This window comes from Anas platyrhynchos, chromosome 2, assembly GCF_047663525.1.
Source record: "Anas platyrhynchos isolate ZD024472 breed Pekin duck chromosome 2, IASCAAS_PekinDuck_T2T, whole genome shotgun sequence".
Lineage (NCBI taxonomy): Eukaryota > Metazoa > Chordata > Aves > Anseriformes > Anatidae > Anas > Anas platyrhynchos.
Window position 1 is genome coordinate 144026920 of NC_092588.1, and position 17455 is coordinate 144044374.

At 44.5% G+C, this 17455-nt stretch overlaps 2 long non-coding RNA genes across 3 annotated transcripts; both read left to right on the top strand.

Annotated features, from left to right (window-relative positions):
- The first annotated feature begins 236 nt into the window (after positions 1-236).
- LOC119715739 (uncharacterized) lies at positions 237-6383 on the top strand. Of its 2 annotated transcripts, none has more exons than XR_011807074.1 (3): positions 237-382; positions 5762-5860; positions 6101-6383. It is a non-coding gene; the product is annotated as an uncharacterized lncRNA (long non-coding RNA). The 2 variants fall into 2 exon arrangements; XR_005263120.2 differs by lacking the exon at positions 237-382 and adding an exon at positions 4759-4874.
- Positions 6384-10304: 3921 nt separating this feature from the next.
- On the top strand, positions 10305-12228 carry LOC101790111 (uncharacterized). Its single transcript, XR_003495172.3, has 2 exons — positions 10305-11095; positions 11598-12228. It is a non-coding gene; the product is annotated as an uncharacterized lncRNA (long non-coding RNA).
- The last annotated feature ends 5227 nt before the right edge of the window (positions 12229-17455 follow it).

Consider the following 17455-nt stretch of genomic DNA (forward strand, 5'->3'; position numbering starts at 1 on the left):
CACATAAAAAGACTCAGATCTTCATTGTTTGATATTTAGCAATCCCTGCAATCAAAGCCCTCTTACTCTTTTCCCCTTTTATCCTCCCGGAGACTTTGTCTTCCTCCCCATTCTGGATCTCACAGCACAGATACGTGCCCGTGACTGCAGAGCTGTACATCTCATTCCACCTAATCCTGCCTGAGAGAGCTAATGCTTTGTTTATTAATATTCTATCACAGTTTGTGAGTACACCAGTGAAAACAGTACCCATTATTCAAAACATCCTCGTGCCATTAAGAAGATGCATCTGTTGGAAAGTCCAAGGACTTAAAAAGACCTGAAAAAGAAGGAGAGGATGCCTTCTGGGGAAGAAGGAGACTCTCAAAAGCACAGCAGCAAGGTGGGTTCACACCACTTACTTCAAGGCAGGAGCTAAAATGGGACTGGATAAGTGCTCTGAGAGATCTGAGAAACCAAGTGTGGCTGTGCTTATTGGACACTGCGGCAGGGAAAGACAGAAGCATTCACTTACATAGAGAGAACCAAAAAAAATAATAAATATATTTAAAAATGAATATTTTCCACTACCTACAAGGAGAGAAATCTTTGGAGACGTGGTTTGTGCCAAATATTTTCCTGTGCTTGATGCATCAGCAGGATTCTGGCAGGTGTCCTTAGGAAAACAGAGCACATGTTTGTGCACGTTCTGCACCTTCTTTGGGAGACGCTGGTTGGGTTGTGTTTGGCACCCACACTATTTCACAGGAAAATACAGAAAAAAGGCAATGATGGTGATGAAGGTACAAAAGTAGAGGGTGATATTTTTACCTGGGAAAACGTTAGAAGAACATGACCAGAAGCTCTGAGCATCAGGAGCCAGGGCTTTACCTAAACGCCAGCAATCTGTCCTGTCCAACAGCAATAGCACATCTGGGAGAAACGTTAGGCAGGGTGCAGATGGGCCACTGCAAGGCCACCCCACCAAATGTGCTGGGTACTGCAAAGAAGTGTCTTTGGTTGGAGTGCAGTTCTCCTCCAGCATATCCAAAGCCAGAGACCAGCAACTCACACACAGTGGGTGCAAACAGGAACGGTGCCTCTGTGCTCACCTAGAAAACGGGGCTTCAGCCTGAAATCCTGGGAGAAAAATGGCTGTATTCAGTAGAAAGCCGAGGCTGTGTTATCTGACCATAAGGCATTATCTGGAAGGCCCTAGTAAACTTCCTGTAAAAATTTGGGACTTATTTTTACAGCTACAGAGATCTGAGTTTAAAACCAAGTGCCAAGCTGGGAGAGATTTATAGATGCAAATACATTTCCGATACCACAGAAATGCAGAGAGCAAGATCCAAAAGTAAATTTCTCACGGGTCAGCCTGATTAAACAACACAACACAGCCTTGGCCACAGCGATTGCCAGAAGTGCCAGCACCCGTTAGGCAGAGCACCACCGTCCTTTTTTTACGCTCTTCTCTAAGTCATCACAACTGATCTTTGTCGGTGACAAGGTACTTGGCTAGGTAGACCTCTGGCAGTAATTTTGTTCCTCCGAACCACTCATGAGAACAGGGTGTACAGAAGGTAGTGAAATATATGAGCAATGTACAGCTGCTGCAGCACTTCTCCTTGCCCTGCTAAGTTGGGGTCCTCATTGCCTGGAAATATTTCGTGTAAAGGCACCAAGAAGTGATTCCAAAGGCACCACAAAAAATGTGCTTAAAAGGACACGTGAAAGTCCACCGAGGGACTGAGAAATCTAAGAGAAGGGCCAGGGATGTTTTATATTGGCCTTAAGTAAACAGTGCCATTGTGGGAAGTTAAATATGGTAGCATCTGCCAAAAATACTATTCGAGCAAAAGAGCCTATGTTGGTAGCAAAAGAAATATCATCCACTTCTCTCCTTCCCTGGCATGAAGCAGGCATAGGTTTGTTTATGTTGGCTATATAAACTTTGTTTCTCCAAGAGAATTACTCCCAATTCCTGAAATAGCCTCATTTGAGGATATTAGAACAAAAAATATGATCCCGAGTAGTGACTTTATTTCAGTGCAGCCGACTTTTCCCCATGCCTGGGCATTACGGTGAAGCTGATGGCGATTTGGGTGTGTGACTGACGGAACCAGGATGAATCAGTCAGCTCCTTCAAGAGAGCCCCATACAGGCAGGGACCACAGGAGGGTGAGAAATCTGAGTCCCAGAACGTAGTGTAAGCATAACGAAAAGGTTTACAACCAACCTGAGAATATGAAACCTGTGGAGCATGATTTGCCCCTCAACTGAGTAAACAGTAGCTGCGCTTTACAGCTCTGAATTCAAGAGGTCATTCCTGCCTGAAAAAGGACCAGCATGTGCTTAATGTCCATTGCAAACCACCCTGTTCGGAGCTTCAACCAGTCCAACAAGCAGGCCACTAAGGAAAAATATCTTTAAAATACACAGATTTACATGCAGAGCAACAGCACTCCTGTGCCTAGAGAACAACAAAGGGGCAGAAAAGGCACAAAAAGTTTGCCTAATACAACTGCATTTGAACAATGACTGTGAATGTGCTTCTTACATAAAATAGATACATGAATAAATAAATAAAACTGCACAAACCACAATTTCTTCTGTCTGGGAACTAACGCAGCAGCTGAACTAACCTCCTGCGTGCATCCGAGTTAGCCACTTTCTGCAACGAGAACATTGTGTTTAATCCAACGGGGAGATCCCCTCTCAGGTCTCTCCTGAAAGCTGTCCTCAGTTTAATGTTTAATGATTCAAGCTGCCCTCGTACCTTTATGAATATAATATGAAAGGGCTGGAAATGAACTATTTGCCTCTAGGATTCATTGCTATCAGATAAAACCATGATATTTATGTGCTGTGTGATACTAAAGAAAATTATTCTAGTGGGACACATCTCAACACTGGCAGAAAACATGAAAGAGACAATTTCTGGAACTGCTGTGAAAGACTGAGGAAATTTATTATTTTAGTATCGTAATAAACAATGTGTACATTTGAATTTTATTCTGTAAAAGACGATACACTAGCATTCATTATATAAGATCTCTCTTTTTTTTTTTTTTCCTCTTTCCTTCCAAGCATTTTATTCAGGTAACGGCTCAGAAATGAACAATGGGGACATAAAATTTAAACTTTTACATTAAGTTACACAAGAGCTGAATAGAGTGAGTGCACGTGGAGAAAAATGCATAAGACCTTATTTTCTCCACTTAATCATTCTGGTTACATTTTCCTTTTGTTCTGACTTGGAGATATGCAGGAAGCAAACAGTATTTATAGCATAAACTAAATTTCACATGCCATCCTTTATGCTTTCAAATGGAAGACGTGAAAACACCACAGGCTGAGGTTTTTATTCATGTAAATATGTATTGTTATGTTTCAAGTGTTTTTCATACCAGGAGAATATAAAGAATTGAATTTGACAGCTAGTTTCTAATCAGGTCCTTTATCATATATTGCAGTGTGGCAATAAATCCTACTCCACCTCTCCCTTGCACTCTTTTCATTCTGGTCACTGCATTCCCGTGGCTGTTTCCATGCCTTAGCCTCCTGGTCTAGGTTTTAATGTGTGCTTTGGTATCCATCCTCAGACCTCTACCGTCTTGCAAAGCCCACAACCATCTAACATTTAGAAATATTACATTAAAGAATGGAAAGAGGTTTGTAATTGGATTTTTCTCAATGTAGTTAGTACATTTGGTGATGTATATCCTTTTAGCGTGTCTTCTGGAATGATTCACAGGAGAAAATGATTAGCAAGTAACAAAACAGGATGGTGAGACTGTATCTGGAACACGATGTCCAGCAAGAGCCCTCTGGGTCAAAGATGACCCAGGAACAAGTGGGGATGATGGAGAATGGAAGTCCTGAGCACAAGGAGGTCAGAAGAGTTTGACTTCTTTAGTGCCGCAAAACTAAAGTTGATATGGAATTTCATTGCTCTCTGTAAATACATCAAGAGGTTAAACATAAGGAAGGAAAAGATCTTTTGAAGATAAAGTACAGCGTTGGCACAAGAACAAATGGGCATAAGCTGCCCATGGATGTGTTTTGACTGGAAGCTGAAAGGCGGTTTTCTAGCCAGTTGAGCAATCGACACTGGACTTCCAATGCAAGTTATGGAGGCGCAGAAGGGGCTGTAAGATGGAGAGGGAATAAGTGATGAAAGGCATTGTGTGATGTGGCCTGGGGCTAGCGGGGGACTGGGCTCAGAGACACAGGGGGTCCCTTCCAGCCCTCTGTTCCTTTGTTTTAATTTTCCTCAAAGGTATTTGGAGATTCCGCATGGTGATGTCTCACAGCTGGTAAAGGATACGGCTCAGAGAAGAAAAAGAAATAAGCAACGTCTTAGCTCGCCAGATGTATGTTATTACTTTATTCCCAATTCACAGGAAATGAACAATCATTTAGTACTGACAGGTACACACTGAAACTTACTATCTTTCCTTTAAACCTTCAAATAATGTGCTACAGCAGTTTAGCATTAACCTTAAAGACGACTGCACATTTTTGCCAAGGTTACTGTGATACCTTGTGAAACCTTTTGGGGAAAACAGAAGAAGAAGGAGGCAGCAGGCAGAAACTATATAAATTGCTTCCAGCAAGGCTGAAATGTTAGTAAGGTTAAAAAAAAAATCATCCAAAGCTCATGGAGATACCTTAGTGAAAGGTCTTTTGGGAGCCACAGCAGGTTAGGTATGTCTGCCTTTAATTGGGGTGTAACCCAAATCACCTTCTTAATAGTCAATTAGACCTAACACAAAAGTAATGGTAAAAGCAGCAAGTGCCTCACTGAATCAAAGCACTCCAGATTGTTAACTGCGTGAAATAGAGAGGGTTACAGCTACGCAAGGGGAGGTCACCACAAGATCTAAGAAGAGGTCAATATGTTTTGCATTTGTTTTGCATTTGTTTATTGGGATGATTCATTCTGGCTTTGCATATAACTTTTTAGTGTTCGCCTCAGAAGAGGTGAAGGTTATGCATGATATCAACTAAATAAAAAGTCAGGCCAATACTTTGCAATGTTGCTAGAGAGTCCACATGCCTCTCCTTAAAAACAAGGAAGGCTGGACTCCCCTCAGGAGCAGGCAAGTATCCAGCTCCACCAGCACTCAGTCTGTCTAAAGGAGTCTGAATGGCATCTGGAACCCAGCAGACCGGGGTACCACCATCTCAAACCAGACACTTTATTTCACACAAGGTCCCACTAGGGCCAAGCAGAGGGGAACCGTCAATTCTTTCGACCTGATGGCTTTACTCTTCCTAATGCAACCCCGTATGCAGACGGGCACACTGCCGACGCTTGTTCAACGTGTTGTTCAGCACGGATGCCAGCTCCTTTCCTGCCAAGCCACCACCTACCCAGTTGAATCCAGCTTGTCTTGCTTCGTGGAGTTATTTCAGCCCTGGTGCAGGACTTGCATCTCCTTCTGTTGAACTTCATGGGTTTCCTCATAGCCCATTTCTCTCTCCCCCCAGTTTGACTACAAGGATGCTGTGGGAGAAAATCTTCAAAATCATGCTAAAAATCCAACTAAATGACATCAGTTGCAGTCCCTTCATCCACAAAGCTAGTCATCTCCTCAAAGAAAATGATGTGTTAGCACATTTTATCCATAAACAGTATAACTTCTTTTTCATTCTGAACTTCATGTTTAAGTTCTGAGATTATTTCACCACCTTTTTAACACCATCCCTCCAACACTATCACTATAAATACTTTCCAGTATATCGCTAACGTGGCTGGTTTTCATTTTTGAGGCAGGTTCAGCTACCCAAGACTTTCAGATCTCAGAAGGCGTCTTGAAAAATCATCCTGATCTTACTTGGTTCACGACTGCATGCAAACACCTTTAAAAAGAAGGTAAGCAGAGGTCACAGTCCTTTATTAATTCATTTTAGGTGAGCAAGATCTAACAAGATACAGGTAAGAAAGCTAATTTTGCTTTTCACCTTCCTTCCTTGTACTTGTCCCCTGTGAGTACTTACACTTGTTTCACTAGAATCTATAGTCTATATTCCTCTTTTTACGCTGTGCTAGGAGGAATATAAATGGACTAGCACCTTTTTTTTCAGCTTATGCACATTCTCATTTTCTTTTCAGGACTTTTTAAATGGATATTCACGTGGCTTTGACCAAAATGCAGCCTTGCAAATAACTGTAAGGCTGAACTACCTGCAGGTAATTTTTAGTACCCTCAGAGGAATGCAGTTAACTTCAACGCATCTCCAGTCTGAGTTGGTGCTTTTTGAAGTAGGTCTTCATGGGGTGAACAGGAAGACTATGAGGGTTTTATTATAGTTGGCTTCCTTTACTGCATTAGCGTTTATATTTTCCCAGTAGAAATCCCCAAATTGAAAATATAGAGGTGTCAGCTAGCACCACTTTAGTTAAGGTTGTGTCAACATTTCCTATAAACGTTGTTTTTCTAGGGTTTATAACTAGACCGTAAAAATGTGCTCGGCTCTGAAACTTGGCACAGAACAGTTCAGCCTGGGAGAGAATTTTCACAATTAAAAAATTAAAAAAGTCAGTTCAGCTGTTTTTAACTAATATCCATGTAATTAAATAGAAATTATTTGATTTAGAGGTGTGTAGTTCTTCAGCATAATTCAAAGAAAGTTTTTATTTAAAAAAAAAAATTAATCGTTGGATTATTCTATTAATGTTGTCTTGTTGTACTTGGTAATTTTGGAAAAGTCAGAATTACTGAGCTATTGCACACTAGGAAATGGTGACAACATCTGCACATACTGGTTTGTAAAAAATTCTTTGCTACACATAAGGAAATATTTTTAATAGGCGGAGCTAATACAGCATAATATGAAGTTTGCCCAATATTTCCTATTATAAAACCACATCTTCAGACATTGCCAAACTTTGACATTTGTGGATGAAATTTTATATTCCAGGTGTATGCCTAGGGCTGAATTTTTGGAAAAATTTTAGTCAAAACTCTTTACCAGATTTTGAGAACTGGAATCAAGAAAATGTCTTGTTTTTTCAGAAAAATCTAATTTCCTGGGGCTTTGTAGCAGTGGCTCAAAATGCTGGAGCGGAGGCAAAGTGATGTCTTCAGTTGTGAGATGCCTCTTGTTTTCTTGTAGGAGACTGTCTTATTTAAGCCAAGTCAGAAACTTGTGAAATAAAACCACACTTTTCCCATGCTCAGTAGAGACATTTTTATTTGAGCAACAAACATTTCCATACGTCCCATCTTTCAGAAGCATATGCAGGTTTCTCAGGGCTTCTGTAGCCAGCAGAGAAGATGTTGATCATCCCCAAAGACTGAGGGCACACGCTCTGTCCCCTCACACCTCCTTCCTGGGACCAAGCTAATGTGATCATCTTCACCATGTGCTGAACATACTACAGCCGAAAAAAGGTGGATTGCTCCAGTAATGGTTGCTCCAGGTAGAAGTAGGTTATGGGTGCTTGCTCTCAAAGTAATGTCCTTGCTGGCATCTGGGCAGGGTAAACAAGGAATTATTCAGAGAAACTGGAAAAGATGCAAAAACTTGACTGAGATCAAGAAAACACACAAATAGATCGTGGGAGAAAGAAGTAGCAGAAACTGGTTGTGAATGGGAATTCACTGGCCAAAAACAAAGGGAGGGAGATGATCGTGAGAGTGTCAGGACTGTTCCATCAAGAAGACTAAGGCTGGGAGCCAGGATCTGGTACTGTACTGAATGGTGTATTACTTTTGAGAAACCAAAACTTCATTAAAGCATACTATTAGTGTCATTTTTTTACATATACAATTGATGTAACTGAAGTAAAGATATTCAGCCAACACTGGAGAAGAATTCCCCCAAGCTGTGAGGAGGTGAAGATAGTCTTCTGAGTGCAAGCAGAGGATGAGTGCTCACAGGGCAGCCTCCTATAAAGCTTAAGTCTGTGCTATAGATTGTCCTAGTATCTTCGTTCCAGGTGAAACACCAGAATTTGGTGTCCTAAATGTCTTTCTTTTTTTCTGAGCAAATAGCAGAACAATAGCAGAGTGAAAGATCTAACAGAAACCTTCTTTGGTGTTGAGCTGTGTGAGTTGGAAATACTGTATATCCCAATTAAATACAGCCAGGCTGTTTGAACTGCTCTGTTTCAGTAAGCAAGCGATGTATCACAGCAACACCTGAGGGTACTGCTTTGATCACAGCCTGTCAGCATTTCCACTGTGAACTTTGTTTATTAGAGGTTGGCTGCAAAAGATCCCTATATCCTGAAATTTCAGTGCAAAGCCTGTGACAGTCACCAGTCAGGGGAATCAGGATGATAGCAGCTCACCCAGCAGTATTCCTCTATGGTATTTTTGTTTTAAAATCTGAGGGTTTTTTCTTTTCTGAAAACTAAAGTTTCCATTTCATCCCAAAAGTGCATTAATCCTTACTGCATACTGACGAAGAAAATCAAACATCTGAATTATTAAGGGAAGTGCTTGAATGGGTGAAAAAACTCCTCATCAAATTTTCATTCATTCATTTTGTACAGTTTTCAGGACACAAACGAAGCATTCCTCATCCTGTCTTCCTACTGGACTCTAAGGTGGTTAAACCACATCGAACCGGCATAAAAGACCGGGTGGGGGAGAGAAGAGAAAGGAAGTGTCACATCCTCTGCTGTGAATAGCTAACACGCTAGCAGCCGTGCTGTGATGAATGCTTAAATCCTTCCCCTGCCTGCTTTGGAGCAGGGCCCTGGGATCAGGTCCTTCTGCTGAGTACCTTAATCAGTGGGTCTCACTGCCTAGGTCTCTCTCAGCCTTCCCTGCTGAAACTGCTCTGCTTTGTATGAACTAATTAAATATTCAGAGGATTGGAGTGAAAAGGGATCTGCGGCTTGGGGTGGGGGTGCTCATCCAAGAGGCCTGCTTCTAGTCCCCGTTCCCATGAATATTTAATCACTTTATACAAAGTGGAAGAGTTTCAAAAGGAATCCCTGAAATTCGTGGCTCAGCAGCTTGGGTATTTAACAGAGGAGAGCCTTGGGTTCGAGCCCCTTTTCGGTATTATGCAGGAGAAGGGATTTACAAGTAAAACCCTGAGAAGTGCTCTGACCACTATGCTCTTCTGGATATAGCTTCAGAGTCCGTGTGTGAGACGTGGCATTCATCTGGCTTAGGAACCCAGCTGAGTGGAAGGAGGGATGTCGTGCCCACCCCAAATCAGCCATACAGCACATCTCCTGCAGGCCTGTGCAGGCGCTGCCATGCTTTCTTTGACAGTGCCCCAGCACTGTGATACAGCATAAGGAAAGCAAGGCACCCACCCAGGCTGTGCATTGCAAAATGGTCAGAGGGGAGCTAAAATTTCAGAACTGCAGTCCTGCTACAGCTCGGTCTGTCTGAGACTTCTGCTTTGGGGCTGTCATTTAGAGATGCAGTTTTGGACCTACCTGACAAGAGTTTCGCTATTTCCCTCGACAGCAGTGATGTTGTTTGCTTGCTTCTAGTAATGCCCTGCTTGAGGAGAACCCAGGGTCAGAGTGGATCCCCTTGGATCGCATGGGAACACTGCACTGGGCAGCTTGGATTGCAGCATGCTCTGTACTGTATTTCTCCTTAAGAGACTTTAGAGAGCATGGGATCTTTTGTCACTGTATTATTCATGGAAAAATAAAGAAATACAGCCATAGGTGTTTGGCCTCCTGTTCTGGGATTGCAGCAACCTTCCTGATGTATTTTTATAACTGCACAGGAAAAGGTAACCATGTTAAAGGCTGAGTCAATTCTACCTATACCTTAATCTGTATGGCATATAGATACATACACGCTATATATGTACCTGTATCAATGAAAATACAGTGTTTACACAGTCTAGAAATGATCATGCCTTGACATAATAAAGCTCTCCTCCCTGGCTCCCTGCCAAACATTGCTTATCCTATCACCTCAGCAATTAAAGAAATTCATTATGGATGGAACTGTAGCCGGGATTCAGAGAAATACTTACAGACGTGCTTAACTTTTCATCAGTGAAATCCTGCCCCTACTCAATAACACACTCGATTTCAACACGTTTCTGAATCAGGACCCACGTCCCGATGCCGGTGGTTTGCTGAAGCAGTCAGGGCACACCAGTGCTACCTGGGGATTACTGGTTTTGCACTGGAGCTTGATAAAAGAGGACTGTGGGTTTCTGTTATAGGAGGTAGAGGCAGCCAGGATGGTGTTGGGGGCCCAGACGGGCTCCCCCATCCCACAGCACCCTGCCTTGCCATGGCACGAACACCTCAGGCCATGCTGGGCTGTGCCCACAGCCAGTTTTGGGACACGGCCCCTGTGCCCCAAAACCTGGCCCCTGGAGATCGTCGTTGCCAGCCCTCAGCCCTCCTCTGCCGGCTGCGAGTGTTCATGTGGGAAAGCCACCGTGGTATCGGGTGAAACCGGACCCGTCGCGCCGAGCGGAGGTGACCAGATGTCGTGACCAGATGTCGCGGTCGCGCCAGGCAGCGCAGGCCTCAGAGGGGGACTCGCTGGGACACCACCACGACGCCCCGAGCCACCGGTCCCCCCTGCGCAGATGGCCCACTTGGAAATCCCGCCCCGCCGCCGCCGCATGGGAGATGCCGGTCGCGAAATCTGCTGCAATCAGCAGAAGACAAAACCTCTCGCAAGCCATGCGACCGGCGATAAAAGGGAGAGGGAGCGGGAGCGGCCCCGCGGAGGCCCCTCAGGAACAATGGCAATCCTTCAGGGAGCCCGCGGCCAAGCGCCTGACAAAGGCGCTCGCTGCCCCCAGACCCCAGCTGCTGCCTCGCCACAAAACAAGGGAGCGCAAATTTGGTTACTTTCATCTAAATCCTCTTAGGCGGCGTGAATGTGAGGAGTGGGCGAGCACCCTCGCGCTTTGCTCGCCCTCCCTCCGCCATCGGGAGGGCTGGGTGACCATTTGTTGAAGGTTTGTTCGACCATTTCACGCTGCAGCTTGGCACAAACGAGGCCCTTTCTGCACGCTGCAGCAGGCACGGAGCAGGGAGACAGGCAGCAGAGGGGCACGGGGAGAAATCTTGCTGGCTATGTGCTGTTTTGCCGGGAAGACGCTGAACTTTTCGTGTGCTGAGGAGCCAGATGAGCAGCACAAGTCATTAGTCACCCAGGTATTTACAGTGTTTTTCCTATTTCCTTTCTCCCATGGCCTCTGTGGTCAGCAGTATAAAATTCCTAGGCACTCCCACCTAAACACAAGTTTCCTGTTTATGCTCTCAGTGGCTTTTATGTTTAGCTGTTAAAACCCGTTGTCTAAAGTACCATAAAACAATATGAACAGAGTCTGCAGGTGAGCAAGTAAAAAGTAAAAAAGAAAAAAGAAAAAAAAAAAGAAAAGCCACCATGACCAAGCTGCACAGACGCTCGCCCTGACAGGGAAGCTGGGGCCACAGAGAACAAAGGAACAAAAGCTGCACAGGCTGGGGCCAGCGCGCTGCCCCAGAGCTGCGGGGCTTCAGCGTCCCTGGCAAGGTGGAAGTGCCCGATAAGAAAAACTAAGAGTATCGATGGCTAGTAAAAGTTAATCAATATTTGTGTTACCAACTAGTGGAGTTATTGCACAGGTCTTTAAGCATTACATATGTAAGTTCCTCTTAATTTTCCCAAATCTAGGCTTAAAGCTGCCAGCAAGAACAACGCCGAGATTCTCTGGACCTGGAGCAAGGGAGAAGCCCCAGCGAACCATCAAACTTGTCCTAGGAGCCAATGGATATTCCTCTTCTGCTGCAGCTTTTTGTACAGCTTGGTCAGTCTGCAAGAACATTTTTGTGTTGTGCTGATGTCAGAACAACCAGTTTAAGACTGTTTGTTGTGATCACATGTGGTCGATGCCACTGAATATGCAAAATTTGGTAGCAGTCGCACTACGTGTTTGGGCAGCTCTTCTCAGAGCCTGTAGGTAAATGGTATCAGAATATATATATAGATTACATTATATGTATAAAACCAGGTGGTATTACACATTGATAGACTTTTACTTTCCCCCGAATATGCCAACTGTTCAATATAACATTCTCATTGGCTTTTATTACCATAGAACTAAAAATAATCATAAAAAAAATAAAAATAAACCCTAATCTACCAAAAATATCATAATTAAGACTTACATGATTTCTGTGACAAACTTTTATTCATGACAGTGTGATGTAAGGGCAAAGTGTCAATATTGTCTTTGAATTTTTGGTTGATTTGGCTTGCCAGACACTTACAGCTATTTAAACATAGCTCTGTGTATTTAATTATATCATACATGATGTCATTTTTTACTACAGACGCACTTGACATTTAATTTATTTCAGCCAGTAATTACTAAACAATAATTAAGCTTTTACAACTATAACCGCTTTTCACCATCCTTGTATCCTGTAGAGCCAGTTACAGCAGAAGCAGCAAAGTTTATGTTTCAGATATCAAGATTTATTTGCTTTCAGGTTACACATCAGTAATTTTACAGAGTTTCTATATACAAAGGAAGGAATGGGACCACAACAACACGTTAAAGAATCTGCGTAATCCCTCACAGAGATTAGCGGGAGTAAAGAATAGGTTGACTGTGTTAAAAATAATGACATACATAGGGAGGCTGTTTTATGATATATATGTGTGTGTGTGTGTGTGTATGAAATGTGTATATTACATATAATATAATATATATATCAAATATAAACTTATGTATATCTATGCAGAGACTAATGGGGTTCTGAGATGTCCAAAAGGGCTTCATATGCAATAAATTTAGCATCTTTTAAACATCTCTGTAATGGTAACTCTCTCATATGAGTGGTATCTCATGTCATAATTTTATTTTCTTTTTGCTAAACACAATTGTAGACAACAGATGATCTTTTTCCCCAAACATTATTAGGTTTTCTATGCATGGTGCATAGTAGAGCAGTGGCTGTTGTTCTTTGTCCATGCTGAACATTTGATTTTTCCCTATGCTAAACCTAAAATTGAGCACTTCAGCAGCTGCCCCATGGAAGGTGGTGTGCTATCTGAGGCATGGCATGGACTGAATACCCGTCTGTGGCTGGAGTGCACCAGGTGGGCTCCTGGAACATGTTTTATAAGAATGTGTTTCATCTGAAAGGCATTGGGTTCATCTCTTCCAGAGCTGCTCCACAATTCAGAACAAAGCACGGTCAGTGGGAACTGAGAGATTTGCTCAGAAAGTTGGTTCCTGGTCCAAACTAAGTAATGCTGATGCACCGAAGTATTCAAGGTCAGACTTTAGTGTCACGGTGTTTTTGGACCCTCCTTTTAAGAACACCGACTTCACAACAGTTTCCAAACCTCAACTTTTGATAACTTCTTCGTAGCCCTAGGCAAATTAGTTCCTTCCCTGACTTCCCCACAGCAGTCCTCTGGTCCCCAGCTGGCATCGGACTCTCCAAGAGAAAAAAGTCTATTTGAAAGCACCTCTTTGGCCTGGCCATCAATGGAAAACAAACACAGACTCTGCAGACCAAGCTAATTTGTAGATGTGATGAATCATTACAAAAAGCAAGAGAGGAAAAGAAAAAGAGACGGGAAATCTTTTTTAAAAAGTCAACAAAAAGGAAATGCTTGAACACAGTCTTGATTCAGCAAATCCCTTGGGTTTCATGCTCAACATCACAGCAACACCGTCGGCACCTCGGCTCTGTGTAGGCAGAAAGTAGCTGGGAAGTGACTCACGGGCACAGGAATACCGAGGGGAAGCCACTGAGCAGCGGGTGTGGGAAATTGTGCAGGGAAAAGAAAGTCTCTCAGCTCGCAAAAGGCTACAAAGCTCCATGCCTGCTGAAGGGACAGTTCTGGATATTTTCAAGCTAATAAGAAGCAGCTCTGCGTGCGGTGCTGTGCACATCTGAGCAGCAGCACCATTCTAACAGCAGCCGAGAAACTAGGCAGGGAGAAGGCTGCTTTAAGGAGAGCAATCCGAAAGCTATACTGAATTCTACCAGCAATAAAACTTTTTCCTGTGCTGAGCCAAAAGCAGACCTGACAGATAGGGATCCTTGCCTTGCCTTACTGCTAGTTCTCCAGAGAAAGCAAACAGGAGTTTCCAGCAGAGTGCGTTTTGTTTCCTCTACAGTTTACGGGGCTGCTTTCTGGTGAGTGAGGACCCTTCTGGTGGCTCTCCCCCACTGGTGCCAGTGACAATATGTGAGCACGTCCTTCACTCCTCAGTCCCTTAGAAAGCATGACCTGTCACAGAACTCCTAGTGCCAGTAAAAATACAAGCCAGCAATAACCAATCTGTTGTTTCCTTGTCAGGTCACTAACCTGCTGCATGCCGGGAAGCCAGAAGGCCCCCTGCAACTGCAGGTGGTCTCCAGGTGGGCAACGCCAAGGTGTGAGTTGGGGCAGAGGAAGGCAGACCCTGGATTACACTGTACCGCAGGGTCCCACCTGGGTTACAGTGTCCCTGCTGTGGCCATGCTCCCCACCCAGGCCATTTTCTAGGAGCATTTCCTACCTCTCAGCATGCTGCGAGGGGCTGTGCTGCCCCATGCCTCTCCTCTGTGCTCTGGGATGGCACCTCCATGTCCATCCCAGCCCCAGAGGTGCAGCAGCACCAGCTTGAAGGGTCCAGCTGTGCCCTCCCTGGAAAGCAGGCAGTTTAGAGGGAGAGCAGCATCTTTTCCCCAACTCGTATTCCCTGCTGAGGGAATCCCAGGTGAGGGGTTTGTGTGGGCAGGCAGGAAGGAGGAGAGGGGCAGCTCTGGAGGAGCAGCCCAGGCAGCGCTGCAGCAGACAGCCCCTGCTCCCACCGAGGGGAAGCCGCGTTCCCCCGTGCACAGGCACCTCTATAAAGAGGGCATTCATTCCTCCACTTCCTCCCCAGGCAGCGTGATCATCCCCAGCAGCTCACGAGACTTCCTCCCTCTTCTCTTGCTCACCACAGAGTTGCTTCTCACAGCACCACGGCTGGCAGTGTAAAAGAAGGACATTGTTTTCGGTGCCACTGACACCGGGAAATGGGACACCGAGAGGGGTCTGGAGACAGATTGGATCTTCCCCAGAGGTGCTTGGCCTGGACCCATTTTTTAACTCTAAAAAGTGAAATGAATAAATACACGTCCCCTCCTTCATATAGACACACTACCATTTCATCCCTGAATTTCACAGATTAAGAGGAAAACACAGAATTTCCACTATTCCCTATGATTATGGCTATTATTTTCACATTTTGATTCAACTGATATTGCGGGTGGTCCAGCTCATACATGATGCTTGTCTTGCTCTACCCCTGAGCTACAGCTGGGAGAACCTTCTGCGATGAGACATGAAGCCAGGTGGACACCGATACGGAGCCAAGTTTGACTCAAGTTCGTAGAGTCACAAACCTTTCAGCAGACATGAAACAATTTCTGCTTCCAGGTGGGAGTCAGACAAAACTCTGTGGCTTTGTCTATTTTTCTGAAAATCCCCAAACAAAGCATAGCTCAGCAGTCTGAGAGAAGCTTGGCTCCATCCTGGCGAATTTAATAGGGAACAAACCCATGCAACCCAAAACTTCACAAAATAGCTTCAAGAGCCCCTGAAGCTAGGACTGCTGAGATTAATTTAGCGTCCCAGATCACTTCCCTAGTCTAAGCGCACAGTGGTGTCTGCCGGCCAGCTCCCATGAAGTCAATAGGAGTTTTGTAACACGTTCCATTGCTACTTTCCATTATCCATGGGTGGCTTCTCGGCTGGCAGATAAGCTGCATCCCAGGCCTGAGCCAGCTGAGCTGGCTCCATGCAGCTGAGCGGAGCTGGGGCTCGCAGCTCAGCCCTGACCCGCACGGCTCCGGGCAACCACGGTGCAGACACTGGAGCTGGCTTCTCCGCTCTGCTGAAAGCCCAGGGAAGCTTTCAGAGGATTGGGAAGGGAGAAGGGAGGGTGACAGCAAGCAGTTTGATGTGAGATGAGCATGGGACAATTCACTCTTCACTCAATTCACGATCGGCTGCATTTATTTTTAAACTGGAAGAAAAGGATGAAATGCAAAAAAAAATAAATCTGTTGGCCAAGCTCAAGCTGGTGCTGAACTGCTCTAATATATACAGTCCTGCCTTGATAAAGGATGCCACATACACTGTATATACATTTACACATACACAGCCACATGTTGCATGGCAAATTATCTGTGGGATGGTGTCTTGGAGCTCTGTCAAATCAAGGAGGAATGCAACTGCACAGATCCTGTGGATATTCAAGAAGAGATTTTATTGGTAACTAATCCAAAGGGAAGAGCATTAACAAATATTTGGAGTAAATGCAGTGAAGGACAAAAAACAGTAAGCATGGAAAAAAGAGGAGCTCAACATGTCAAAGACACATGAAATACATCCCCTTAATCATGCATTTTTATTTCCAAGCGATGAAGCTCATGGAGGCACCTCCCAGCCTCCAGTCCCATTGCTTTCCATGAGTTTGCATGACAAGAGAGCTGTCTCTACCAGTATTACACAGACCTACTTTTCATGAGTGGCACGAGAAGCCTTACTCCAGTCCCCCAACAGCAGCAGTATAATGCTTTTTTCCCTCTAGACTTTTATATCATACAAGATTTTCCAAAGATGCATAACCGCTCTAAAAATATCACCCCACAGCTAGCCAACTTCCAAGTGAGACAGACACCAAAAACTGCCTGGGCTAAGATATCCTGGCTTTTGCTGCATTTTACTGAGCATGCAGGAGCCCTGAATTGTTCCCTGCTGAATTCAGAGCCAAAGTGACAGATCTGCACAGAGGTCCATTTTAGGGTCAGATCTGGCACTTTCTGACTCTCAGTGAGGTACAGCTGCTGACACTGGTGCCTTCTCAAACCAAATTGTGTGGTAAAAGAGAAAGGCAGCAGTGAAAGCAGCTCTCCCCTTCCAGCACTGTGCAGGTTTCACACCCTGGGGATGTTGCGGGGGTGGGAACTGCCCTGCACCCGTGGGCAGGGGTGAGCCTCACAGGGGTTTCTCTTGTCATTGCTCCAGGTTTCATTCCACAAAGCTGCAAGAAAGCTCAGTAGAAATTCTGAAACTGCCTGTGAGGGACCAGCTCATGATCCCAACCACCAACACTCAGGAGAAGACAGAAAAGATGGCTTGGGGCTCTGTAGCAATTTCCCCAGCAGGTCCTGGGAGCGTGTTCTGCAAAGTGCTATTGAGCTATCATTGCCTTCTGCTTTCTCTGTGGGATGAGGGGGACACTAAATCCTTACAATAAGGAGTCAAAAGTGTCCCCAGATTGCAGCAGAAGATGATCATCCTAACAAAACTACTCCAAACTGAATGAGCCCACAGGAGAAAGCTGTAACCCTTCAGTAACCTCATGTGAGCAACCGATGTCAGATTTTTTGAACAGAAGGACTTAAATCAGCTCAAGCTGAAAGCTTAATTCAGGGTCAAGCAACAGCCAGAATCCCTGTTCTGTCCCTGTTCTCTCCTCCCAGACAAGTCTCTCCTTAATATATGGCTCCCAAGGTATCAAGAGCATGAGGGAGCAC